Here is a 27568-nt window from a genome sequence, read left to right as displayed (position 1 = left end):
CTGCTTTGGCCTCCTTCATCCTTGTATACGTGCCCAACCTTTACCAAGTCAGGGCTGTGAGTGCTGCTCTTTTTGATGAATAACCAGGCTTCAACTTGGATGACAGGTGCCAAGAGCTCCCCAGGGGATCCTGCCCTTAGCTGCTCCCCAGATCTTGGAATGGGAACCTCTGATCCGGAATTTACCATCTTTCAAACAGTGCAAAGGTGATATGAAACTAAAACAGCTCCGTGCTAGTTCTCGTTTGCCGCCTCATCAGTGCCTAGGGCCCGGGATACAGGCACAGCTTGCATCCTCTACCTATCTGCTCCTCTCCTTTGTCACCTGGCCAAAGGCACACAGACTTCTTTCCTGTTGCTCTCTCACTGGGCCTCACTTCCTCAGCCCGCTGGGATCCATTAAGAAGACCCAGGAGCAGGGAGAGGAGACTTAGCCAAAAAGGCAGCGTTAACTGCGTGCTTCCGAAGCATCACACCTGTGAGCTGGAGTGGTCTGTCTGGCCAGTGTTACGGGTCTTCTGCACACAGCTCTCCCCACTGCACTGCGCAGACAGCACCTGGAGGTCAGGCCTGCTGGATTCTGAAACTTTGGATCCTCCAAGGCTACAGAGCCTCAGCCAGCACTTGGCCCAACGACAGTTGATGACTGATAATGATTCGGGTTGTGATTTGGATAAGTAGTTCCATCTTCGCGTTCTTTTATTTGAATGTGACCTAAAGTTGGTAGTACAACTGAAAAATATTTACTGCTATGTTGGGGGTCTTGTCTGTGGTGCCTAGATTTTACATAGATATATAGAAAACATTGTTTTCAAAGAGTGAAAAAATAAACAGATGGAAGAAAAGGAAGACTCATTTACTTCATTCACTTCAACCCCTGTCCTCTACACATAAGTCTTTTAAAGCAATTTCCTTCTGTTGATTTTTTTTTCTGACAATTCCTTGTTTCTTCGTGGCTTCCAGGGAAAACTTAAAATTTTTAGATAACAAAAAAGTTCAGAATTGTCCAGATAAACCGAATCAAAAAAATAATCACATGCTAGATCTTCTTTGCCCATGTAAAAAGGAAAAATTTAAATGATTAAATATGCATCTTATTATATATACATATATATGTACACATTCATATGCTTGTAAATTTATCTATTAAACATACTATTTTGGGTTTTCTAATTCATACCCATGAACTGAGAGGTTCTGATGAGCCTTGTGAAATGTTCAGATCTGTTTACCGTTTGTGCGTTTCTCTGGAAACTTGGATCTACAGCTTTCACTTGCTTCTCAGTGGAACTCACAAATGCAAAACTTTAAAAACCAGTTGCAGGGCTGTCAAGACAATTCCATAGGCGCTTGGCTCGGAGCCTGATAACCTGAGTTCCACCCAGAGAACCTGCACAGTAGAAGGTGAGAATTGGATCCTACACACGCACACACCACACACAGAGAGAGACACACGTGGGGGGGAGCATGCGTGTGTGTGTGTGTGTGTGTGTGTGTATGCACGCGCATTTTCAGGGTTGTTCTTTACTCTCTGTGCTGTCTTCCCTTTGGAGACCCAGTAGGGCCCTGCAGCGTTACTGACATTTTGGATGTCCACACTGTGAGAATTATAAAACATTGGAAATGATCTTCCTTAATGCAAAGAAAAACCAGATGGAGGAACATAATACAGAATGTTTGAGAACCTCAACTTGTTGAAGTTTGAGTAGCACTATCATTCTTTACAGAGCTGGCTTAGAATAAGCACAGAAACAGCTTTCGTCCTTTGTCTGAAGCCAACAAAATAAATGCAACTCTGCACTTTTTTTTTATCTGAAAGCATCCACAAATGACATGCAAGAAGTAGCTGTCAGCCAAACACTCTAGCTGAGCACGTGGAGAAAAAAGTAACAGAAAGAAAGGAAGAAAGGAGAAAAGCAGAAAAAGACAGAGAATCCATGCTTTTAAGCTAATACCCACTTAGAAATCAGTTCTTCATTTTTATTGTTAGATTATAAATGAAACCAGGAAAAGCATTTTATAGTCTATGCTTTATGCATGCCCTTTCATCTAAATGCCCATGATAACTTACAGAATTCCAAGGAACTAGAGGGTGGAGGGAAATGGGAGGAGTTGCGGGATTTGATGGACAGCCTTTCTAGGCAAACTGATAAGATCCAGGTTTGGCCAAAGACGCTATCTCCAGTGAATAAGAAAGGGGAAGAAAAAAACGGCAGAAGTCAACCTCTTGTTTTCACACACACACACATACACACACATGCTTGTGTACATGGGAACACACACGCACATATGCTCATGAAATAAGGATTCATAAAAATCTAAACAGGAACCTCTCTGCTTTTGGCTCAATGAGAAAAAGGTGCTGGACAGAGCTTGGTGAGTTGAGGTGGACAAAAACTGGTAAAGCAAATAAGCACTAAAAGAAAAGATTCCACACACGTTTCTGGATGTCTCTGCTAGAATGACGTTCTCCTGCAGGTAAAACTGATCAAGAGCAAATATCTGCAGCTGTACTTTAGTGAGCAAACTCTCTATTCATTTAATGCCACATTATGAGAGTTACACTAGAAAACTATCAGCTCACTAAAAATACTCTGGAGAAGAGAACCACTGAATGCACATGTGCACATGTGCGCACACACAGACAGACACAAATTATCTGCACAGTTGTGGGTAATGGCACCTCAAAACAAATCCAAATTTTCAATATATTGAAGACTTCTCGGCAATCGTGGTTATGCAAGTAACCTCCTCTGGGGTTCCCTTTAAGTCTCACGTGACTTACTTTTTGCCTCTGAATAAAATGTTCATCGTTCACCCTGAATTATGATGCTAGCATCTACCAGGGAATCCACTGCCACCCAGGAAGTGGTCATTTAATAGAGATGAGTAGGTGAGTGTACTGGCTTGTCTCATTGCTGTCATCAAATACCAACAAAGATCAAATTAAGGGAGGAAACACTTACTTTTGGCTCTCAGGTCAAGAGAGTGTGCAGTAGTTAATGACTTTGTATTTGCAACCAGGAACCAGAACGCGATCAGGAAGCTGAACTGGACTGTAGAAACATGGGGCTATCCCAAGGCCCCACTCAATCCACTGAGACTCTACCTTTAGAAGAGTCCATAACTTTCCCAAATAGTGCCACACTCTGGGAAACAAGTCATCAAACGCAGGAGTCTGTAAGGAACATTTGACATTCAACCCCTAACAAATCCAGACTGTTTGTTTTCAGAAGGCACGGACCGGAAATGATGTCACAGCAGAACACATCCTCTTCAAACCTCAGCTGAGTTTCAGCAGCGCATATTCACATGAAATATGAGTTTTGTTTCAGAGTTTTCTATCAGAGGCATAGTTGATATGTTAGTGATGGTGTAAATGAGTGTTCAGGGGTGGGACGCCAGAGAAAAGGCCTCTCTGGAGGGAGCATCACCCCCTGCTATCTAGCATTGCCCCCTTGCTGGCTGGGTAGAGCGTTTGTCAAGCTTGAGTGACACATGAGACTCTGGGTTCCATTCTCAGGGATACCAAAATAAACAAGTAAATAAAGCAGGTCCCCAGAAAGCCCACCGAGCCAAGGCCACTGCCTCCGCTGCTCCTTTTCCCTCACTGCCCACACGTGCTGAGGCTGATAAGCCATACTACCCATCTGTGCTCCCTGATTACGCTGCGGTTTAGGCTCCCTTGCTCTGCCCTCATTCCCCAGGGATCTAAGATGAGGGGGGAGAGCTGCGACATTCTAAAGTCACTGTGCAGAGATCCTTATTGCTGCCCATAAACACTTTTGCTTTGTGTCCTTAAGTGATTTTGAATTCTCTGAGGCCAGTCATAGATGTTGCAGACTCAAAGGCCAACAGGGTGAAGTGGTTCACATGCAGAGATGAAAACAGATGTGTGTGCCCTCCAGAAAGTGGCCTTCCAGTGTCCTGTGCTACTAACCTACTGAAAGGAACACCAAGCATGTGCTTTCAAGACTTCTCTAGATAGCATAGGTAGCTAAATATTTATGTAAATTCCAGATTTTGAAATGCAAACACTAACTCCATTCAGAAGGAACTGCAACACAAGCCAGAGACCACTGGGACAAGAGCCTTTTAAATCCAGTTTGGTTATACGGCCATGGGAAATTGGACATGTGACCTAAAAGTCAGAGACCAGTGATCTCATTTACAGATGAGAAAGCCACCCTAGCGATGGTCTCTGGGGTGCATTGCAAGATAATCACACATCAGTGGGTCCTGAGTTATAACCATCCCCCTTCCCACAGCCAGCTCCAGCTCTCAGACAGGGGCATGGCCCAAGCTAAGCACCAAAAGATGTGACAGGCATCTTAATGTAAACTTCCCATGACTCATAAACTATACTATGACTCATAAACTGTACTTAGAGTCAGGAGTTGTAGGACTCACCTAATAGCCCACCATCCAGCAGGTTGACGCAGGAGCATTGCAAGTTCAAGGGCAGGCTCAGCTACAAGCTAAGATCCTGCATCAGAAAAAAAAAAAAAAAAAAAAAAAAAAAAAGCTTTGTACTCAGGAAATTGACCAAGACTCACTATATCCCCAGCAAGATGGCTCAGTGTGTGAAATGTTTGCCACACAAGCCTGAAGACATGACACCTAACGTTATTCTTTTTTTTCCATTTATGCTTATCAGATTCTCTCTCTCTCTCTTTTTTTTTACTTTTATTAGGTATTTTCCTCATTTACATTTCCAATGCTATCCCAAAAGTCCCCCATACCCTCCCACCCACTCCCCTACCCACCCATTCCCACTCTTTGGCCCTGGCGTTCCCCTGTACTGGGGCATATAAAGTTTGCAAGTCCAATGGGCCTCTCTTTCCAGTGATGGCCGACTAGGCCATCTTCTGCTACATATGCAGCTAGAGTCACTACACACACACAAGTATACACCCACAAATATACACAGACACATGAGCACATAAATGTGAGTACAAATATACACACATGCAAGAGTGCACACAGGAACACACACACAACACATAAAAATTCACAAATTAAAAAAAAATAATTTTTAAAGATTCAGTGTGGAAATTTTTATAAATATAAACAAATCTCTTTACAGCATGTCTCTTCTCAAAGTCTTGAGACTGATTCAATATATGTTTTCTATGTCATCTTACCCCAGCGTGCTTTTTAGTAGTCTTTCTAAACACACATTCATTGAATAAATGCCAAATCCCTAAAGAAGAATAAACACAACTGTGAGAAGATCAGCTTCAGATCAGCAGCATCACAAATCTTTCCAGTTTGTCCAGAATAAAGTGCTGTGAGTCAAAAAATTGAATCTTTCCCCACAAAAATAGCCTTTCCCAAGCTATACAGTAGTTACCATCATCACCATCATCACCATCACCATCCTCAACATCAACATCATCATCATCACCATCACCATCCTCAACATCAACATCATCATCATCAACATCACGATCATCACCATCACCATCATCACCATCATCGTCATCAACATCATCACCATCATCATCATCATCACCATCAACATCAACATCAACATCATCACCATTCTCCCACCGTGGGATTCTCAAATGTTAATGAATCGTGAATTACCACCCTGCAATAATAGAACACTAAGAAACATATCATGGAAACTTACCATTTATATATATGGACATTAATCTAATATTAAAGTATTAGAGATGCGCTAATACTCCGAATAATGACTGTAGAAGGAATGCTGTGGAGAGAGAGAAGAATGCTCACATCCAAATCAGAAACAGAGAAAAAGGGTGATATAATTTCTATAAGTTAAAATATAGCAGAAGCACACACACACACACACACACACACACACACACACCTACTAAGACTCTAAATAAGTGTCCCATCCCCACATTTAAACATTTATGGGGCTGGTTGACCGTTGACGTGACTTCCCATGATGTCAATGGCTTCACGTATACAAGTCGCTGAGAAACCTTCCAACAAGGCGCCCTGTTGGAAATTATCCATTCCTGAGATGAATCAGTGATCCGGCATCGTCGCAGTGTGGACACTTCCTTTTCCCAAGGCAAACATTCTTATAAAAATTTAATGAGAAATATTTAAAGCCTCTCACCAAGATTGTTTGTATCAAGCAACGTGGAGCTGTAAACAGTCTTGTGGGACTGGGGCGATTTACAGCGCTGGAAGCCGCGGTCTAAGCTCAAGAGCCGCTCGCTGCCCTCGCTCACTTTCTGAAGCACAGTGTGTTAAGTACGATCTTTTAAAAACTGGGGTAAATATTTTGCTATGCACTGTATCTCATGCTTAGACATGAACATCTAATAAAATCTCCATCTTTACCAATGTTCACTGTCTTCCCGGGGATGGCTTGAAACTTAAAGGGCACGCACGCCATGGGCCCAAGGCAACCTCTTTAGTATACACTGATTTCTGCTGAGAACAAAAATTCCTCACGCTTCCTCCTCTTCTCTAGATCTCTCTTATCAGGGGCGAGGCGATCCATCTTCATTTGCTATACCCCATGAGTCTGTGGCAGGAAAAAACAAATAAAGACATTTCAATAATTTTTAGAAGTTTTTGTAAATATCAATTAAAAAGACAAATGCCTACTTTGGATTACTCAGTATTCAATGATACATTTTGAGACTCCGACTTAAACAGATTATAAAACACACACAACAGCATTTGCTAGAAACTAAAGGCAGTATGCATTTTTCTCACAGTAAGCCTTAATGGTATAGACTGGCAGGGTTGGGTTTAAAAAAAATAAAGAAAATATAATTTGCAAGAAATGTTCAGTTATGTTGAACAAATAATTCTTCAGTTTACCATGGTTGGTTTTTTTTTTTTCCTGAGAAGAAAGAATTATGAGGAACAATAATTTATTCGTATTCATCATTTCTTGCTTTAGTGCATATTTTGAAATTTTGCAGCCAAGAGGAGCAGATTTAAAGTCATTTCCTCTAGAATAAACAGTGTGCAGCCCATAGCAATGTCTGTATAAACTCTTAGTTTCAAGATGGAAGATAGCAGGGAGCCTGTGTTTGTTTGTCTTATGTCTTGTGAGGTCAATTCAGTTTACCTGTGCAGGGAAGTAAAGGCTTAGGAGTGGTGGTTTGCACACTTGCATGGTAATATTCCCTCATATGTGGAAAAGACAGGAGGTGTTACATGCTCACCGGGACATGGAAGAATGCAAGTATGTACGTACATATGTATGTATGTATGTATGTACTGAGAAATGCATTAATAACTAACCATCATTCCAATCTCTGTGTGTGCACATGTGTTCGTGTGTGTAGGAGTGGGTGTGGTGAAAACAAGGACAACCCTGACCTTCTATCATGGTCAAGACAAGATCTCTTTTTTTGTTATTCACTGTTGCGAACAACAGGACAGCAGCCTTCCAGCTTTAAGGTGTTCTCCTGTATCCATCTCCCAGCTCACTGTGGTACTACAGATGTATCTGACTTCTTATGCCTGACTTCATAGGGGGTCTGGGAATTCGAAACCAGATCCTCACAATTGCCTGACAGGCACTTCACCAGTAAGCCATCTCCCTGACACAGAATTAAATCATTCTTTTATATGGTGTCTCCATTTTCAAATTTTTACCAAATGGAACAAATGTACACACCTCTTTTTTTTGGGGGGGGGACCTTATGTAACCCAACAGGTCCTCAAACTCACTGTGCAGCCTTGACTGAACCTTGAATGCCTCACTCTGCTCCTCCCCACTCTCTCTCCAAGCACTGGGCTAACAGCTGTGTTACACTATGCCCAGCTAAATATGCCTGGTGTGTGTGTGTGCGTGTGTGTGTGTGTGTGTGTGTGTGTGTGTTGGGAGGGGATATTTTTTTACTTTAAATTACATGTGTAATGTGGGTTTGTGCTCCTGAGTGCAGTGTCCTTGAAGGCCAGAGGAGGAAGTAAGACCCCTTGGAGAAAGAGTTACATCCAGTATAGCCACCACACGTGGGTACTGAAGACAGAACTTGGGTCTTCTGTAAGAGCTCTCGATGGTTGGGTACGAAACAGAACTTCTCTGCACTGGTTGAGGAAGAAGGACAAAGAATAGCAGGGGAATGACCTTCTGGTTAAACACAAACCTACTAGCTCTTCCTCCTCTACAGTTACTGTGTTAATATCAAAGGCTAGAACAATGAAAGAACCAGTTTCTCTATGTTCTGCCCCAGAGAGGCAATGTATGCCTTCCAATACATAAACATAAGCTCATGATAGCTAACACACACACATACACACACATGCATACACATGCATACATGTATACACACACATACAAACATATACACATATGCACTCACACATACACATTCACATATACACACACTCACACATACATACACACACACATACACACACATATACACACTCATACATACACACACATACATACACATATGCACTCACACATATACAAACATATACACATATGCACTCACACATACACATTCACATATACACACACTCACACATACATACACACACACATACACACACATATACACACTCATACATACACACACATACATACACTCACACACATACACAAACACTCACACACACACACACACACATACACACGCACACGAGAACAGAGCTGTGCTTCTGGGCCTCTAGGAATAAAGTTCAATAAGTCACTGGCCTTCGCTCGGCACTGCTGGGTTAAGCAGTGCTCCCTCTCCGTGCTCCCTTAGCTCATCTTTACAGACTGGACATTTGCTTTCCACCATGGCCTGCTTGTGAACACCCAGAGCTCAGCTTCCCACCGTGGGAAGGCTCCTGTTGAGCACGCTGGCCTTCGCCTTCACTGCATTTACTCCCATCAGTCTCAAAGACTTTTATAAAAACAGTTTTAAACTAGCAGGTGGCGGCACCCGCCTTTAATCCCAGCACTTGGGAGACAGAGGTAGGTGGATCTCTGAGTTTGAAGCCAGCCTGGTCTACACAGTGAATTCCACACATAGAAACCCTGTCTCAAAAACAGACAAAACAAACAAACAAAGAAAAATGTTTATGCTTCCAACAGGGCACAAGCTTATCTTCCAACTGCTCTGTCCTTAACCCCAAAACATGGGCTTGAACTACATATAGTGTAAAGACACAGAAGCTAACGTAACTGCAGTTCTCAACAAGGGAAGCTGTCACTGCGGTGCAAGGAGACAAAGCAAGGAGCTGTGTCCTTAGAATAAGATGAAACGCCCCCTTTTCGTAACTCAGGTCCATCCAAAGGTTATGATCCATTTTCCCTGCTTCCTGTAAGACGGGTGTCTGTATCCCCTCCATTGCCCTTATTTTATGTTCTCCAAGGATGGCTGGGAGCAGGTAGACAGAGACTCTAGACAACGCTCTTGCATAGTTTTTGTACTCTGAAGTCATCTTGTTAGGATTCTCCTTGTGTTATAATATGTAAATGAGTTCTAAATCTTGGCTTAACTAAGGAAATCAACAACCTCAGCAACTAGACAGGATCGGTTTCTTTAAATCCATGAAAAATGGTCAGGTTCTCAGATCTTTTTTTTTTTTAGATTTATTTTCTTGTTTCTCATTTCCTTGTTTACAAAGGGAATTAATTACTAGAGAATCATTCTGCAGTGAAGCACCCTGTGTTGAGAATGTTCAAGCATACTGGCAAATGGATCCCAGGTGCTTCGTTGTAATATGAGTACAACACCCTCATGAGTTGTGGAGTCATGCTTGGAGCCAAGCTTTCCAAAGCTCAGAGACTTGCTTGTATCTCTTCTGATGTCCTGAAAAGGGAAAGACAGTTAGAAACTTTGACAGTAAGATGTCAACTTATTATAGTCCCTTTATAGCCTAGGAGCTATACTTCCATGTTGGAAATTCTGTCTTCATTGCACTGACCTCGCCCAATTTTAAAAGAGACTTCAAGATAAGAGAGATAGCTTGCATCTAGGTTTAGGAATAGACACAAGAGAGGAAACAGGAAAGCCCTAAAGTCTTGTTGAGTCAGGAGGCATTAATGCTAATCCCAAGTAGCTTGGGACGACTATGTTTTCTTTGAACTGAAACCCAACCCTGGTCTTGAGCTTCTGAGATTTCAAAAGTGTAGATGTCTTTTGGAGGGTTGGGATTTGAACTGATACTTCAGTGGCTGAACAGACAGAATCTGTCTCCTTAAAATTCCTACTTGGGAATAGAATGAAATTGATTTCCCATGAAACAGCACAGAGATGGTGATGTTTGCAGTGTAGCTGCTGATGCTGGGATGGGGGTGGGGGAGCAGTCTGAGTACTCATTATTATCTTACCACCAGCTCAGTGATTCAGATTGTGTAATGTAACTTTTAATTCAGTGAAAATTAAGTTCTTTGTCGGGAGCGTTGGATGGTAGTGTGCTAAAGATTGTGTTCCATGAAGTTTGAGTGCCTGAAAGGTCTTGGGTATTCTAAAAGGTTGATCTATATAAAAAAGTAGAAGCTGTATGAATTCTCAATCAGAAAGGTCTCTGAGTTTTATAGGTTTGATCTTTGGTTTTAACATAAAAACAAGTTTAACCTCCCTTGATACCTTGGTTCAACTTTGAGCAGAATTGTGTGTATGTTTAATAAGAATAATACAAATTCTTACCTCTATCATAAAACTGGCACAAACTCATCAACAACATCAACTCTTTGTTGAAGGCAATCAATATATACTGGTCAGATCCGCATATGATTCATTTCTACAGAGAACACATTCACAGCTAATATAAACCATGCTATCTCCTGGGAGTTACTTGGGAAACAATAGACATTCAAAAATTTGTGCTACTCTAGATTATCCTAAGTTTTCTGCCTATCCCACAGAAATCAGATAATGAGCAACAGTGAAAGCCAAAACACTAAAGAAACTCTCCCTCACCAGATGGAGCAGAACAAAGTCTACAGTGAAAAAATAAAAGTCCTTGTTGTGTGGGAACACAAGAATCACAATAGCAAGCTTCCAAGAATTTGAAGGTGAGAGAGTCAAAGATAGCGGGATATCCCTATTGCACTGGATCTGACATTACAAGCAAAGGATCTGACGATAAATTCTGTGGTAGAGAACTTGTCTGGCACCCAGGATGCACAAAGCCCTGGGTTTGATCCTCTGCACTGAAAAATAATAAATAATAGATAATAGATAAATCTTGATCTGAAAGTACACAAGCAAATACTGTCTAATGTTTGACTGTAGCTTTCTTTGGGTTGCTTGATTAATTCACCTTTATTCAACCAAAACATATTTTCTACTTTTCAAGTATTTTTTTACAAGACCCTTTAGAAATAAATTCTGTTCATATTCCAGGAAAAACAGTTCATAACATGAAGCTCATAACAGGAAGCTCAACCAATAAAACTATTTCTTTCATGGCAGAAAACAGATGATTTTTTTCTTTCACAAGGAAGAAGCAGAGCTCAGTAATATCTACACAGTGAGAACAGAGCCTACAATTGTTGCAACATTGTTCCTAATATTCAATAGATAAAATGTAGCACATCCCTGAGGTGTAAAGCTATTCAATTGTAAATGTGTGTGTATATAGATATGTGTATATATGTGTGTATATATACATATATGTCATGACATATATACACCTAATAAACATAAGTGAAAAAATCCAATCACAAAAGACCACCTATTGGATTATTTCACTTACATGAAATTTCAGACACACATGATAAGGCAGATTAATGTTTGCCCAGGGCAGTGTTGGGGAGGGAGGAAAGAGAGAAACTGTCAATGGAACACAGCTTTCTAGGAGAAAGTGGAATAAAAACATGTAAAATTATGTTGTAGTGGTGACTGTTTAGATCAACAAATATTCTACACAAATCCTTGACTTGTGTAAGTCAGATGTGTAAATTCTATCTTGAGTAAGTTGCACAATTAAGTTGGTTTTGTTGTTGTTCTATTTTGTTTTGTTTTAAGCCAAGAGATTTAACTAATTATTTGAAGTTGAGTTTATTAGGAGGTACAACATTTATTTCATTTTCTATACAACCCAAATGATCAGAAATGTAATATATGTTGGCTTTAAGTAATACTACAGGCTTTAAAATCTTTTCCGTTAAAATTTGAGACACAACGTAGAATTTTTTATTAAGCTAAATGAAGATACTCAAAGTGCTGTTATTACCATTATTGAGAGCATTATTGTTTAGATCTCCATACTTTATCCTGTTCACTTCTTCTTCACTGCTGCTGTTTTTCTTCTCTAAGCCTACTGTTAATTTGTCTTAGCTAAGCCCAAAGGAAGCCTGATTTTCCTGCATGTCAGTTTTAACCTGAAGCTAACCATTCACCTTAGGAGTTATCAAAAGCTGATTTATTTTCAGGATAAGTTATTATTATAAACAACACTATTGTACTCTGTCACCCATCAAAATATTCTGGAGCAAGAAATTCTTCAATTGGTTTAGCTGACCTTACACAGTTTAACTGTCAAATAAATTCTGTAATGGACAGCTTAGCAATCTAATTTGGTAACCCAGAGGAACTCCCTGGCCCTCCCTTGGTTTCCCTAGAAGGTTCAAAAAACAGCAATTACAACATTGACATCCTATCTGGAGCTTGTAAAGTATTTTTCATGCTGTCCCTGGTATTCTTAAGCAGTCTTAGCATTCCTAGGATCAAGAAGATAGTTTTCTAGTGGCTCGTGTGATTACAACCCCTGACGTTGCCATTCAACAAATAAACACAGTGGAAAATACTTGAAGTCACAAATGCTATCCATCACTCTAGCTAGCTCTTAGTCCCCACAAGAGCGCCAACCTCTGAAAGGAGGCAGATCTTCTCCTGGAAGGAAGATCATATTAGCCCAGCCCCCTGTGTATATCCATACTTTATCTTTAAACCCTGCTGAGATGCTATCTTGAACAAAGCAGGCACCGTCTATAAATAGACTCTTAAATATGGAAATTATTTGCTCAGGGGAGATCAGACATTCATAACCATAAAATATTGATGTTGCAAAAGAAATTAAGACATGGAGAATCATTGTTTTGTTCGTTTTGTTTTGCTTTTTCAGTCTTGGCTCTCCGTCAAGGTGGGTTGGTTCTACTTCAACTAGGAACTTAAGAACTCTGCTCAGCAGCTCTCGGGCCTTGAGGCCAAGGAAAAACAGCCCCAGAGTCCTAACTTCTTTTTCAATAAATTACCTAGAACTATCTCACTGGACTTCGATGTCTACAAACACTAACAAAATATATGCTTTCTTTCCTTTTAGTGTTATTGAAGCCCGGAGGATTGTACAACAGTCCGAATCATGTCTAGTGTCTGTAAGGTGTAGAATTGAGAGGGACCAGGGACTAGACAAGAAAACCGAATAAGAAGCTGGACGTGAGGGTGCTTGCGTGGAATCCCAGGACCCAACACCTGTGCTCCAGGAGTATATCACGAATGAAACAGAGCATTGCGGAATGAAACCCTAATAAAACCCTGACAGCGTCAAAGGGGGCTTCCTAATGGGCTGGAACCCCTTCTTTGCTTCTTTGGAAAGAAATAAAATAATGTTATTTCATTAGATAAAAGCCACTTGACACAAATATTTAGATAGAAAGTGAGTCTCTTTGTGTGTCATTTCTCTGAAGCTTATTTCTTTCCAAGTCTTGGCCATTTGCATTTATGTAACAGGATTTTCTTCACAGCCTGCGGCTCACTTTGCATGCGAAATGCAAAAAAGAAAAAACAAAGTAAACAGATTGTAGAATGAGATCACCTGGTAAATCTACATCCGATACTTTATAAGTGTGATTTGGTGTGTGTGTGTGTGTGTGTGTGTGTGTGTGTGTGTGTGTGTGTGTTAGTTGGGTTCTTTGTTTTCCATTTCAATAACAGTTTTAGAAACAAATGTAATATTTCTCTTATTTCAGATGCTTTGAAGTTTACTTAAAATCTTTCCAGAGTCTCACAAAAGTGACCTGCGGATCAGTTCTGACCACAGGTTTATTTCACAGACTCCCCCTCGTTCCCTGCGCTGCTGTGGGGATGGAAGGCACCAAGGGAGAGGGAGTGCAGGAGACGCGCCGAGTGCAAGATAGCAATCATCAACTCTATTAAAAGGGCCCGGATCGTCCAGAGCGCGCTAAGGACCCACAGTAATTCCGGGTGTTGGGGCTCGCTAAGCGACACGTTGATGGGTCAGAAGACGGGGTGGGTGGGGGGAGGAACATGACCCTGGAAATGGGGTGTTGCTTTTACACTCCCTGGGTATCTGTTACAAGTGAATTTCCTCTGGCGCCAGCAGGTATTTTGAGCAAGGAACCAGAGGGAATCCCAGAGGAGCACGGTAGGGTGGGGGAAACCGAGCTGCAAATGTGGGATCAAAGCTTTAAAGATTTCAGAGGAAATCGGAAGCTCCGGGTTGCTTGGCTTTAGGTTGAAGAAGACACTTAATAATTTCTTAGGCTTAGTGCAGAGGGAATGGGAATGATCCAGGAATAACCAAGATTCCCGGGAGAGAGTGGGGCAGACAGCACGGTTCCCACCCTCCAGACAAAGGAGAGGAGCTGCACTGTGAGATTTACCTACATCCTTTGCCCTGGACAACATAGAGGGCACTCCAAGAGGCTGAGCTCCCCTTAGTGTTTGGGACATCTGCCACTGTTCCCAGTTATCCCCGGAGCCCAGCAGTGTGAAAGGAGACTGTTGGGGGCCCCATAAAGTTGGTTGACATTTCCACAGAGCCCTCCCTGGCGGCAGAAAAGGCAGAACGTTTGAAACCAGGCGAAGGACTGAAGAGCACAGCAAAAGTGAATGCTATTTAAGTGAACTAGTCGTCCTAAAGGTCGGGAAAGACCGCTATTGATCCAATGCATGTGAGGCCTTGATAAATTGAGCAACCCAAGAGTTCGGTCCAGGGTGACCCTGGGAGATGCCAGAGCAGAAGGCAGGAGCCACCCACGCACTGCTGATCCCCAAGGGGCATGCCCAGAAGCGACCACACATGCACGGGTCCCTGCAGCCCTGAGGGCAGGGTGCCCCTTCCCTGTTTGAGGGGATTGGCTGTGCTGCCTGCAGGGCCTGGAAGTTAGGGTGGGGATCAGTGTCTTCTCCCTGGATCCTGTCTCTCCAGGTTCCGGTCAGGTCATCAAATCTGATATCCAGCTCTGGTGTCCTACTAGTGACCCGATACCGGAAGGGCCTTCCTGAGTAAAAATCCTTTGGGTTGGCAGCCTCCCGGTGTCCTTTATATATCTTGGGTTCTTAACTGAAGATAACCTCGGTATCATGGAATCGGGATCCACCCCCATCCCCCACTAATTACAGCCTTTGCCTTTAACGGTCCAGTACTTAATCTGAAAAATTCAAGCTACTGCCGACATTTTCTCTATATTTATGAACTTAATTCATTTTCAGATTTTTCGATGTTATATTCACTGCTGCGTTAAAATCTGTTTAAAATACATTTGCTCTATTCACCAGCAAAATGGGTGGATAAAATTCTAAGTTGTAATACAATCAAATGCAAAGGCAGACAATTAATTTTACCAGCATTGTACTGCTTTCAGTACAGTTTTGCCTCAACTTTAAGGCTAATGCAAGTGTGCTGTGAATCTATAATACCCAACTCTAAATAAAAACTGCGTCAAAGGTTGGGAACAACATTCTTTTGTTACTCTCGCTGAGATTAAAACAATATGGTTTATTTCTTCACTTTTGTTCTGGCTAAAGCCCTGAGATTAGGAAAGTGGTCTGAATCAAGCTCCTTTTTATACAGTAAGAGAAATCAAATCCCTTCTGTTAAAATGATGAAGGTTCTGTGTAGCCAGAATGTGAAGGTTTTTAGTCCCTTTGATGGAAACTATTTGAACCTGAAAATTTTGCGTGGCTATCTATCTTGTTAAAAGTCAGGGTGAGATAAAGTGGAACCTGGCTGTGGTTTCTCTTGGAAAGAAAACAATGAACTGACCGGTCATTTATCACAGTCCCAGCTCTCCCCCTCCTCCAGGGTGGCTTAATTTGACATTGTTACATGGAGGTGTTTGCATCGTTGGCTGATGAGATAGAACCAATTTGGTTGGAGAGGGAATGCTAAATTATCCCGCTTTTGTGTAAAGAATGATAATAAACTGTAGGGACTTCTCTAAGTCTGCTACCCTCAGCAGGAGCACTGGAGAAGTTCCCAGGGTCTGTGCAGACCTATCCTGTCTCAGCCAGGTCCCCTATGACAATAGTGGAGAGTTGAGGGACCCATTTCAAAAGTGGCTGAAAGTACTTCAGGCATCATGGAAATTAAAAGAATCAATTCCTTTTTATCCTCATCCTTGTAGTTATTTTAGCCAATAAAAGGAACAACATTGATCTTCTCTACAGATGCCTAAACAACAAAAGAAAAAAATCAATATGCATGTATAATAAAAATCCAGTCTCGATTGTAGGAATTCTATAGTATTCCATGAAGCTGGCAGTGGTGCTCATTTCCTGTCCTCACTGTACTGTGACACTCAGCAGAAGGATTGTCAGGAGTTCAAAGACAGCCCGGGCTAATTGGTGAGCTTCAGGCCATCCTGAGCTACAGGGCAACACTTAAACTCTGTTTGGAGGAATTTGTTTGAGAGGAAGAATTAAGGATCTATGAAACTGCCTTATTTTTAAAAAAAGTTATAGAAACAAAAAAAAAAACCTGAAAATCAATGACTTTCTCAATTATGTCACAGAAGAACATCCTAAGACATCAAGTTTTTTGTCATATTCTTCTCATTTTGTTTTGTGTTTTGGTTTTGTATTTCTTTTATTTGCTTTGGGTTTTGGGGGAGATTTTTTTTGTTTTTGTTTTTGTTTTGTTTTGTTTTGTTTTGTTTTGTTTTGTTTTTTGACAGTGTCTCACTTTATAACCCAGGCTGATCTAGAATTCATTTTGTAGCCCAGGCTGGCTTCAGGCTCGTGGCAGTCCTCCTGCTTCAAACTCCAGAAGATTGTGATTACAGGCATGTGTTGTCATGTCTGGCTTAGTTAACTTTTTTTTAATGAACAAATACATTTTTCATTCATCTAAAATTTCACTTACTCCATAAGTTTGCACCTGCATTTGGATTCATGAAGTCATATAAGTTTAAAAGTGTGTCTGTCTACTTGGGCATCAAGAAACAATTATTTAAATTAATGAGTATTCCTAAGATGCGCTAATAGAGCGCACCATTCTCCTGCATAAGCTTAGTACTTACCCTTTCAAATGTTAAGGCAATATGAGGACTGGGTTCTCAAGCTTGTTAAAGGTCTGCACACATTCTCATGGAGATTGCATTAAGTTTATTAGCTAAGAAGTAGCATCTTCAAAATATTGAGAGTTCAGAGTTGAGGGTGTTTTAAGTGAGACCCATCCCCCACCCCACCCCAGTCTTTTAGATATTTCTCTGTGAAGTAGATACTGCACAGGAGAAATTATACCTCCGCAAAAGCTCTTGAAAACGTAACCGTGCACGTTGCAGACACAGACTGTTCCAGATGAAGCAACAGCCGTGGTTTCTCCTTCAGGGAGACTAACAGGAGTTAAGTGAGAAGTTCCTTAAAGTACCTAAGACTCTGCTGGGCAGCACCAGCTACTCCACAGTGCTCCAGCTACTCCACAGTGCTCCAGCTACTCCACAGTGCTCCAGCTACTCCACAGTGCTCCCCTCCCTGGGACCTGAGCACTAAGGAGCTTGGGTCCATTGCTTTCTAGTTACTGTCCTGGAACCTCTCCTCCTTTGTCTTTACTTTATGGAAGAGAATTACTTGAATTAAGAACAATGTTACAGCTGAGCAGTGGTGGCGCACACCTTTAATCCCAGCACTTGGGAGGCAGAGGTAGACAGATTTGTGAGTTAGAGGCCAGCCTGGTCTACAAAGTGAGTTCCAGGACAGCCAGGGCCACACAGAGAAACCCTGTCTCAAAAAAAAAAAAGTTACTTTTAACATTAATTTATCATATTTATTACTCTCTTATTCTTTCTGTATATTTTCAACTACTTCTCTTATAGGTCTTCTAATTATGCAGATATGCAGATTTATCATCTGAAAGTATAATTTCCTCCAATGATGATGTTTTATTCATTTATTTCTCTCTTGCTTAATTGCCTTGGTTAAGACTCCCAAAACCATATTATACTAGCAGAGCTAATATAGGCTTTTTCTCTGACTATAATGAGACAGTATATAAATAATCCAAAACTGTGAGCAATAAATTTTGACTACTTATGTGTTACCTCCTCTAGAGTCTTTTGTCATGGTTGCTCAAGCCAAAGGAAGCCAGCTAATCTAAATGCAATAGAAACAGAAGAGTGAGTTGCATAAATTTGTGTTCAAAGATTAGTCTGGCTATATCATAACAATGGACAAAAGGGTAGAACTAAACCTCATTAAAGTCTGAAGGAAAGCAGCAGCTCCCACAGTAACATTGGATGGAAAGATGGATGCGGTGGGATCAATTCCAAAGATGTTTAGGGAGTCGAGTCACAGAAGGGTTGATGGATTGTCCTATATGGAAGATGAGACAGCTCACTAACCAGCCCTGGATTTCTGATTTTCTAATCTCTGCAATGGAATTTGCTCCCAAAGAATGAAGTAAGCCTTCTCTGTCCTTGGCCTAGGCCCTCGGACAAGTATATCAGGTTTTGAGATTCATGAACATATGGACACAACTAATTAGCTAACATAGATATATTACACAAATAAGTGTCTACATATATTACAAAGACTCCAGACTATGTCCCTAACAATATTCTGAATCATTATAAAGAAGATCTGAAAAAAAAAAAAAAACTCTGAAAAAAATACCAGTTCATTTGACAAAATAGTCTGTTTGGAAACGTCTCCATTAAGGACCAGATCGACCATGAGAGGTGATTAAAAGGCTGTGTAAAGCAGGGGGAAGTGTCCATCAGAAAGAGCTGGGCCCCATCAGCTTCTCCCTGCCTTTCCTGGACCACCATGAACAAGGAATAGCTCTGAGGAGAAGAGCGCAGCTTATGTCTGTAAAGAGTCCTGGTACTCCTGCCTGGGAACTTTGTTCAGCCCCCTGCTGTTCTGTTGCCTTTCCCTCTAAGCCCGAGGGGACCTGGGCTGTCAACAAACAATTCACAAGGCCCTCCTGAAAGCAAGCCAGCCACTCTTCCCAGCTGGGTGAAAATCACTTTACAGCCTTTTAAATAAAAATTGTGCTTTTTAGAGACTAGCACTGTAAAGGCAAATTTGTGATTTTACTAGCACTTAATATGCACTGAAGAAGTAATTGCTATAACAGACTATATTTTTACAAAATGATCACATATGTTGAAGAAATATAAAACATTAATTTTATCAGATAAGGGTATGGCCTTTTGACTGAGTTAGCCTTTCTGCATGTGCTCCTTTTTTTGAGCTTCCTTAAAGGTTCCATATGTGAATCTCTGTTCACATACAGAACACAGCGTTCCAGCTCTATAAAAACTGGGAAGACCCACAAGTAGATCTAATTCTATTATACTAAAATCTTAAGTATCACTGGGTAGTGGTGGCACACACACTTGGGAGGCAGGGGCAGGCAGATCCCTATAAGTTCAAGACCTGCCTGGACTACAGAGCAAGTTCCAAGACAGCCGGATCTACCCTATCTAGAAAACACACACACACACACACACACACAAACCTTGAGTATCTAAAAATATCAGCTATTTTAATTGTCTTGATCTTGAAATTAGCATTTCAGTTGTTATTTATTAAAATACAGAAAGTCCATATGGTTTAAATAATCTTGATAGATAGTACAGAGATTTTCACAGTTACGGTACTTGACTAAGTACATAGAATAGAGATTCACAGCTCATAACTCAGTAAAAATTCATGCAAGACAGAGCATAATGATTAACCTCTCTTGCAGCACTGGTTGCAGTTATACATCTAAACAATCAGAACACTAGACACCTTACTTTAAGAACAGGACAGGCAGAAATAGTGAAGAGGAGGAGGAGGAGGAGGAAGAAGAGATTGGAAAGAGGAAGGGGAAGAGGAAGAAGCATATAAGAATGCAAGCAGAGCATGTTGTGACAAGAGTTAGCACCGACTAATTAGCACGTGCATGCTGACACGTGTGCGTGTGCACCTTTGTATGGCGGCTCATTTCATCTGTAAAACAACCACATGACACTAGGCAAATTAACTCTAACTATATACTCCAGCTCCTGCAGCCAGAAGGAAACTTCCATCCAGTTGACTCCAAACCTAAGTGCTATCCTGTCTCTCCTATGTACCCATTTCTTTCTAGTAAATTCTCCTGTTTCTCTCTAGGAAATTCAGTGAAATAAGAGAGCCCTGAAGGGCTGGTTTAGACTGGCTATATTGGAGCCAACAAACACACTTCTTTGATTTGGACCCCAGATTTAAATCTATAAAACTGCTTACGGCAGAGAAAGGTTATTCAAAGCATGTGTTAGTTAAAGGAAAGAAAGAAAATGTGAGTACAGCTTTCTCTCTGTTGGGTAGCATTCGCGAGGACAGCCTGCCACCTCATAAGGTGTCATAACTAAAGCGCATGCTACATTAGCCAGGAAATGGGTAGAAATGAAGGGGAGCAAAGGATGCACGTGATAAAGCCACAGGGTCATAAATTACCTGATATGCGGAAGGTTGTAGTGAATATCTGCTAAATGAAAAGTGACCCCAGGAGCTAGAATATCAGACACCAGCTTTCAGAAGTATTGATAGCATGATTTTATACATACTTAAACTGTGCTTTTTATATTGATCATCGTGCTAGTTTTATATTTTAACTAAATACAAAGACTACTTATACTATAAATCAAAACCTGTACGTTCACAAAGTTGCTCAAGTGTGACAGTAATGATGTCAAATGTATTCAATGAAAGCTCCAACAACATGAGACGTATTTAAATGTTCCAAACAAATCCTACAAACCATAGTCGATTTGAACTTTCCACCACAGTCCCACAGATTAAAGTAGATTTATACTTTGAATTTAAAATCATGACTTCATCACCCTTGTACGTATTTTCATTCCTTTAATAGTTATTCACATTCTGGACAGAAAATATGCACAATATTTAGCTGCCAAGTTCTGACTGCTGAGTGTACAGAAGCAAACCTCGGCACTCTGCTCCCCTGCCCGCTGGCCCCGCAGCTGTTCTAGCTAAATCTGGGGGCAGATGAGCATTGAGAAGACCCATTAGAGTTGGGTGTTCACCCAGTTAAGGACAACTATTTCCATTTTAACTGTCCTGTATTTTTACATTAAAAACTCAAAGAAGAAAGATTACTTTTTCAGACTACCTGAGGTTCATCTGTGTTATTAGATAACTTATCCATGTTTGGCACATAGTATCTGTTCACATCATCTGAAGTGACTTAAGCTCTGTCCAAAAGGTGATCTGACTGGACCCGTTAGGGCTGGAGCTAAAATAGTGTTGCAGAATATGCCTGGCATGCACAGGCTGAGGGTTTCCTTCTAGCTTTAAAGAAAAGGAAAATGAGGAAGAGGAAGGGGAAGGGGAAGGGGAAGGGGAAGGGGAAGAAGAAGAAGAAGAAGAAGAAGAAGAAGAAGAAGAAGAAGAAGAAGAAGAAGAAGAAGAAGAGGAGGAGGAGGAGGAGGAGGAGGAGGAGGAGGAGGAGGAGGAGGACGAGGACGAGGAGGAGGACGAGGAGGACGAGGAGGAGGACGAGGAGGAGGACGAGGAGGAAGAAGAAGAAGAGGAAGAAGAGGAAGAAGAAGAAAAATGAAGAGTCCCTTTGGATGGGTAGATCTTGTTCACCATAACATTCTAAAGAATGTTATAGCCTTGACAAATCTGATGATTTCTGGTATCTTAAAACCTAATTGATTTTTCTATTTGATGATGACTGTTTTTAATTAGATTTTACTTTATAGTATTACATAACCACACTTTCATCATTTCAGGCCCGAACTGGTTTCAGAATCTGAAATGTCTGGCCCATTTCTTCCTTCTTGTTTGTAACCGGGCTGCTTTTTTTTTTTTTTTTTTTCTCCCCTCAACAGACACTGGTAGACCAGGAGCTACTATGAAAAAAAAAAAAATAGAAAAATAAAGAGCTTTACTTTGAGCATGGTGCTTGTTAAGACATACTCCTATGGAAGTGTTCATAAGTGGGTGAGCCCTGATTCCTGATCCCTAGAAACTAAATCTACAGTAGGAGCTAACTATACAACTGTGTGCACAGAAACGCTCAGGCAATTGAAAATGGCTGACTGGCAGTGGTGCCACACACCTTTAATCCCAGCACTAGGGACACAGAGGCAGGTAGATCTCTGAGCCTGGTCTACTGAGCAAATTTCAGGACAGTTACACAGAGAGAACCCTGTCTTAGAAACAGAGCAAAACAATGTTTGTAGTCATTAACTGGGAACACATGACGAGCACAGCCTTGGGCAAGCCCTCACTACAGCTGTGTAAGGAGAACACACTTGGGAGTGCAGTGATCAATGACATCTTGAAGTCATCGTTTTGTAATGTTTCAGGATACACGCAAAGAAAAGAACTTAAGTGATGTATCATTCTATGAAATAACAGGGGGGAAAGCTTTGAATAACTAAAAATGCTCAACAACAGGCAGTAGTTAAGTTATAGTGAAAAAAAATCATAGAATATAATGTAACTTTCAAAATGAAGAGCACCTATTCAAGAGAACTTGCCTAGCAGGTCAGCACTAGCAGGAAGAAGAAAGAAAAAGATGGAAAGAGAATGGGGGCAAGCAAAGGGGTACTAAGCCTTAATATATAAAATATCTACTACTTAGGTAAGTTTGAAATAAACTACATACAATTGTCATTTAAACTAGACACACACACACATATATATACATATTAATAAGAGATAACTGATAATGTTGTTATTGGTGATGATGATGAAGATAGATAAAGTTGATAGATATAGATGATAGATGTGGTTAATTGATAGATGATAGATGAAAGATAAATGATAGCCTAATATCAATAGGTCGATAGATGATAGATAAATAGAAGATAGATAGATAGATAGATAGATGAAAGATAGACAGATGATAGACAAATTGATTGATAGATAAATAATAGAAAATAGATTGATGATAGATAGGTGATAGAAAATAGATAGATGATAGAAGATAGATAAATGATAGATAGATAGATAGATAGATAGATAGATAGACAGACAGACAGACAAATAGAAAATAGATTCTAAAAAATGTTTTTGATGAACTTTAAGATGCACCACCACATGGCGAACAAAGACAGCACTGGGAGAAGAACTGAGTGGGGTGTCCATGAAGGAACACTTAGCAGCTCTGAGTTCACGCAGAGCTGAACACGCAGAAGTCAAGACAGCAGAAAGAAGTCAGAGAGACAGTGGACTGATCAGTTAGGTGCTAAGCCTCTCGTGTGAGTTTGCTCTGACTTAGGTTTTTACCCATAAGCAAAAACAATCCCCTTCACCCTTAGATCAGGTTTCTGCCATTTGATACAAACACCATCAAAACTTGCTTTTTGTTTGAGACTATGTCTACAAATGTTACAGAAAATGCTTAAAAGTGAATTTCCGTTCATCCAAAAAAATTTACTTTGGCTATTAATTTTAGTGTGGGTCCTGCAGCTCTTACCAGCGCAGCTCGCTAACCAACACTGAAATAACATTAAGCGGTTTGAATTTCAACTTCCCTCCTTTGCTTAATGAGTAGTGAAAAGTCTCAAAGGGGAAAGAGAAAAACTGCTGATGGTCAGCTGCCCAAGACTAATGCAGGTGTTGACTTCAACTGTTAATCTTTCTAGCATATTGTTGGAGCGAAAAGGTGAATTTTCTTGTTAAAGTTGTGAAATATTCACTACTATTAATTTTATGAATATAAATATTTCCACAATGATGTACAAGATGTGATTGACTTTCTAAAACATATGGAGTTGAGCTGAGTTTGTTTCATAGTTTTATATGAGATCACCATATAACTAACATTTTATCCACAATAATGAAATTTATACAATACATTTATACATTATAAAGCATTGTGTGACAGTTAATTTTCATCATTGAGTGGATTTAGAGTTGCTTAGAAGACACGCCTCTGGGTATAACTGTGCAATAGAGACTTAACTGAGGAGAAAAGACCATCATCAATTTGAAAGATGTGGTAATATTGGCTGGGGTCCCGGGCTGAACAAAGTAGAAAAATGAGTAAGCTCCACCAAGCAGCCACATTGGAGCATCTCTAGTCCTAACTACATATACAGCGTGGGCAGCCACTCCATGCTCCCCCATACCCTGCTCTCCTGCTAGATGGGCTCAAACCAGAATAGACCTTTCCTTCCTTAAGTTATTTTGGTCTGGTATTTTGTCACAGCAAGAGACAACAACTAATGTGTCTAGTAATTTAAATCACCTAGAACTGGTCATTCAAATAAAAACTACAACACCACAATACCAATGATTCTGTCTGTGCACACACACACCCTTAATTACATTCCTCTACCTTGCCCCAAGTTAAAAATAATCACTACTTTGAACCTTGTTTTCCACAGTCCCTACACCTATGTCTCTATTCGTGTTATTACACATGCATTCATCCTTAGGCGATCATACTACATGTGGTTTTCTATGGCGTAAATATTCACTTAACACCCCTATAATTCCATTGTGTTCAGTGATTTGCCCCTGTTGTTGGATGTTGGTATAGCCACATAATTTTCTCTGCTGTCTAATACTAAGCTGTTATTTGTGTATCTTGTACTTCTCAATCCATTGCTCTTTATGCCTATTTGACTCAGACTAACCGCTAACTTGGCAGCATCTAGATTCAGTAGGATGACAAATATCTGGGCATACCATGAAGAAGTGCCTAAATTAGACTAATTGACATGGGAGGAGCCCCCTAACTGTGGGTGGCACATTCCGTAGGCTCAGCTGCCTCCAACTCCAGCCAGCCTTCCCCACTCCCCACCCACCCTGTGACAGACTTCTCTCTCAACTTCTAACTAAAAGAAACCCTTTCTTCCCTCAGTTGCTTTTGTCAGGGAATTTGACCACAGAAACAAACAAACAAACAAACAAACAAGTAACTAGTACATTGTAGACTTAGCTGAACGTTGGCATTTAAGAGTGCATACGTCGAATTATAGAGGTGTTAAGTGAATATTTAAGCCATAGAAAACCACATGTAGTATGATCTTACAGAGAACCCAAGTTTGTTCTCAGTGCCCATGTTGAACAGCTCATCACAGGTAACTCTGACTCTGGGAATGTGATATCCTCTTCTGGCCTCTGAATGTGACCGCACCCACACACACATAACCCCACTCAGACACGTGCATGCACATAATTTAAATGTTTTAATCTTTAAAAATAAACAAGACTGAGCTAATGATCTTGTTTTGTGTTTTGTTTGTGTGTTTGTTTTCTCTCAGAAACTGATGGCAGCAAACTAAGACTAGTGACTCCTGCAGCTTTCCTGGAACAAACTGGAGTGCTGTCTGCCTAAGAAGCTCAAATGGAGACTGCGCAATGACTCTCCACACACCACGGTTGTGCTCACCACAAGTACAGAGAACACTGCATTTATCTTGCTTCTCTCTAAACCACTGAAATAGCATACAGTTGCTAAGCTCAAACACAGGATGCTGACACTGGGCTGGGGGTACAGCTCAGTGTGTGTCACTCAGCAGTGAGGTATTTGTTTGTGTTGTAGTGTGTGTGTGTGTGTGTGTGTATGTGTGTGTGTAAAATAACAATGGAAACTGAGGAAGAAGAGGTCATGAGTTTGAGAGAGGCTCGGGGAAGGAGCTGAAGGGAGAAGGATAAGGGAGGTAGAAATTATACACAAAGAATAGTAATGTATGATATTCTCAAAAAGAAAGTTATAAAAGAATAAAAAAAAGCCCTACTACCTGAGTTTAATTCCAAGATACACATGGAAGACAATGAGCTGATTCTCACAAGCTGTCTTCTGATCGCTACATGCACACTTTCACACACACACACACACACACACACACAGAGAGAGAGAGAGAGAGATTAATAAATAGATAAATAAATAAGTAAGCAAAAGTAAAAGGGCCTTTTAAATGTTGGCTGGTGGCTGAGTCTGGGCTCCCATATTGTGCCAAGCAGCTCATCAAAAATTATAGTATCCATCAAATTAAGAGGAATAAAACATTAATGTAACCCAAAATATCAGTGAACCTCTAAAACATGTGAAGTGAAAGAATGAAGGTCACGTGCTTTCTGACTCCCTACTTTATAATTTATATAACATACACCCCACATTGTGTGCCACTCAGACAAGTCTATAGACACAGCCTGCAGACCAATAGCCTGGCACCAGAAACAGGAGCAAGAATAAGGCGTGAACAAAAACAAGAGGCAAGGTTGGATTGCCGTGACCTTGGTTACACGGGGGTAGAAATTTACTAAAATTAAATTATAGTAACTCTAAGTCTGGCTCATTTAATTTTTTTTCATTTTTATTAACTCCCACCATGGGCTTTTTTTTTTTTCCTCCAACTGGCCTGGTACTTTCACACTTGCCATGTAGACTAGGATGACCTTAAACTCACAGAGCTCGACATGACTCTGCTACCCAAGTACTGGCAGTAAAAAAACTTTTGACTCTACTTTTGGAAGTGGAAAAACACAACAACTTGAAACCTGATTGCGGTGACCGCAATGACTCGGGCTTCTTTAAGGGACCAGCCCCTGGAAGTCTAAATATGCTCCTGTGAGCATTAGGAGGGGTGGGGGGCCAGAAGAAAGGGTGGGAGGATGGTTGGGTCTGGGAGGACTGGAAAGGGAGTATGATAGGGGTGGGTGCGTGATATGAGATTCCCAAAGAATCAATTAAAATACATTGGGGGAAGAAAAAACAGAACTGCTTCCTCAAGGGGACTGACCAGACCACATGGGAACAGAGATGCCGAGGAACACTGAATCATAGAGGAGCTTATGTCACGATGAGGGGGATTACAGAAAACACCTCCCACTTTATTTTTCTTCCTGGCACCTGGCAGAGGTTTCAGGAATTTAGTGGACAGGTCAAAAGCTACTTGCACTATAGAATTTCCTTCCCCATGGCCAGCACATGGGTCTTACCTGCTCTTCTGGAACTCCTCTTCCTTCTGTCAGGGGCATTTGCAATTTTTTTTTTCAGAAGTCTGCAACTATCAGTCAAGTTTGCTTGGCAAAGATATAGATGATAACTGAAGAAAATCATTGTGGATGTCTTCAAAGCTGAGGTTTAAGAATGATTTGGACAGATCAAGCTCACTCCTTGGGGTATAATTTTAGATGAAAGAGATCATTTTTTATGACAATATGACCCAGACTTAATGCTAAACTATAAGAAAAATAAATATAAAATGTTTCAACATCATTTGAAATTTTACGGTGACATTAATGGACATTAAAAGAAACATAAACCATTTAAGCCATTTCTCCCCCTCCCCCAAAACACTAGTGTGCCTATCACCTGTATATTCTTGAAGAAAACTGTCAAGGGTTATCCTAGTGAAGAAAGTTCATCTACTGGCTCTGCTGTGCAGAAGCAATGTAAGTGAAATTCATTGGTAAATCTCACACTCACAGAAACAGTTACTCACAAACCAAGACATGATCAACCTCAACTTCGTCCTA

General features: G+C 40.8%; 2 long non-coding RNA genes across 3 annotated transcripts; both read right to left on the bottom strand.

The window, feature by feature from the left end:
* Positions 1 to 664: 664 nt before the first annotated feature.
* On the bottom strand, positions 665 to 5236 carry Gm46217. The gene is made up of 2 exons (XR_001779740.1): positions 5144 to 5236; positions 665 to 4485 (listed from the first exon to the last, which is right to left on the bottom strand). It is a non-coding gene; the product is annotated as a predicted gene, 46217 (long non-coding RNA).
* A 4282-nt stretch (positions 5237 to 9518) lies between these two features.
* On the bottom strand, positions 9519 to 27209 carry Gm51761. 2 transcript variants are annotated; one of them, XR_003948853.1, is made up of 2 exons: positions 27029 to 27209; positions 9519 to 9754 (listed from the first exon to the last, which is right to left on the bottom strand). It is a non-coding gene; the product is annotated as a predicted gene, 51761 (long non-coding RNA). The 2 variants fall into 2 exon arrangements; XR_003948852.1 differs by lacking the exon at positions 27029 to 27209 and adding an exon at positions 10595 to 11184.
* Positions 27210 to 27568: the final 359 nt, after the last annotated feature.

This window comes from Mus musculus, chromosome 10 (assembly GCF_000001635.26).
Source record: "Mus musculus strain C57BL/6J chromosome 10, GRCm38.p6 C57BL/6J".
In the NCBI taxonomy this organism is placed as follows: domain Eukaryota; kingdom Metazoa; phylum Chordata; class Mammalia; order Rodentia; family Muridae; genus Mus; species Mus musculus.
This window is presented reverse-complemented; position numbering and strand designations above follow the sequence as displayed.